A 2,011-nucleotide genomic window follows, 5' to 3' on the forward strand; every position below is an offset into this window, starting at 1 on the left:
GCAGACTCCGGCAATCCATCCGGAGCCTGCCTGCCTACCCCCAGGGAGAGAGAGGGAATTAGAATTCCTTGTTGGGCTGAACCAGATGACATCTTAAATGCCCTTTGAACTGGGACTCAGCTGTGATTCACACAATCCTCGCAATATCTGCCACTGAGTAAGCACCATGGGTGGCCATAGTGATGCACGGTCACACTGTCCCAACAACACAGTGAGGTTGTTCTTATCAACATCCTTTTCAGAAATGCCCGCAGTAACTTGCCAAGACGCCAGAGCAGGTTGGGGGAAGAGAATGGCTTTGGGTCCAGGCCTGTGTAACTCCCACACGCTCTGACACGCTACCAGCTCACACAGCCTGCTGCTTCTCCACAGGAAGTGAAAGGCACAAACACACAGTGCCCTGGTGGAGACCTGCCCCAAAAATGGGCACTTCCAGAGCAAAACTGCCACAGCGACAGGCCTTGTAAACAGCAGCCTCCAGCCGTTAACCACAGAGCCGTCTCCCCTCTAGAAATAGGCTCTCTTTTCTACTGGGGTGTGCCCACACATCCCAATACACAAACAACGGCTCCATCGCCAGGAGACCACAGAACAAAGGGAGCGGGAGACAGCCGGACAGAACAGGGCATATGTCAGGTACTGTACGGGCAGAGAGAAAAAACGATGTAAAGGCAGAGCACACCAGGATGTATTAGAAAGGAATATTCGACATGCAGGCTTTTAAAATTATGCCCACCCTCCTTATGTGAGGAGTGTACACAAATGAGTCTGTATTTTCAACTACGTCACATGCACTGCCTTGCAACCAAAAACAATATTTGTGCTTCGTGTGCTGCACTGGGCTGTTTTATGCACAGAATCACCTGGCACAGCTCCTGTCCCCAAGATGCAATTTAATGTTTTCGTGGGGGGTGGGGAGAGTTCTAGGGGAGGCGTGGGGGAGGGGAGCAGCGTGCTCTGCAGGCCACACTCAGGCGCTGACATCGCTGGGCATGATGGATGCTGCCAGTGCTGTTGCTTAGCAACCCAATACCCTTCAAGAAAATCCAGCAGCCTCGCTGGCTTGCAGAAGCAGGCAGGGCTGTTCGGCATGGCACTGGGCATGGAAAGATAATAATGGGTTTTTCCAGTTATTAATAATCATTCTTCCTGATTTCCCATATAGATCAACATACCCGAGGGTACCCAGAGTCCTGCACTAGATTGGGACTGGAAAAAGCCCAAGGTTTTTAAATTGCCTCCCAATCGGCTTCAGAGAGTAGTGGAATTTTACTGGCTGGTCCCGTGACACTCCTTCAGTCCCAGGCCCACACCGCAACATAAAGGCTGATCTCCACGGCGTGACTCACCAGCATACCTTCAGATAGTTGTTTGTCGGCCCTGTCATGAGTCACGGTTTCTTCAGCTTTCTTTTTTCTCGAAACTGAAACACTTGACATTTTAGAATGGGGTTGGGGGAAGGTTTTTAATTCTTTTTAAAAGACATTCTGTGGCTTTGTGTGCAAGTGTGGAGGTGTGTGGGAAGAGGTGAGTAATGGCTGTGTGAACAGGTAAACATGAGTGAGGTTCTCCATCAGTCGCCTGGAAAGCCATCAGAGTTGGAGGAAGCTGTCGTTTGTGACATGGAGGAATGGGAAGCCCCCTGGGCTATATATCCTAGGAGGGACAGGGTTCCGGCCAGCTTTCTGCCCTCCAACCTTTCCATTCCAGCAGCGTATCACTCCCTCCACCCCTCAACAAAGAGGTCTGCTTCATTTTTGTGCAACGTGATAACATTACCATGTAAGGATTTCAGAAAAATCCTGCAGGAGTTACAAGAAACAAAGAAAACTGGGATTTAAGATGAGAAAAGAGCAGTGGAACTGCCACATGGAAATTGTGCTGGACCAGACAGTTGGTGGGTCCCTGGGTTTGGGTTCTGGCCTGATATAAATCGGGTGGGCAGTGAACTTCTGCTTATTTGCATGGGCCAGCACAAGTCCCATCCTCTCCAGGAAGCCCTCAACCTTTC

This window comes from Propithecus coquereli, unplaced genomic scaffold (assembly GCF_000956105.1).
Source record: "Propithecus coquereli isolate 6110/MARCELLA unplaced genomic scaffold, Pcoq_1.0 Scaffold54, whole genome shotgun sequence".
NCBI classification, from domain to species: domain Eukaryota; kingdom Metazoa; phylum Chordata; class Mammalia; order Primates; family Indriidae; genus Propithecus; species Propithecus coquereli.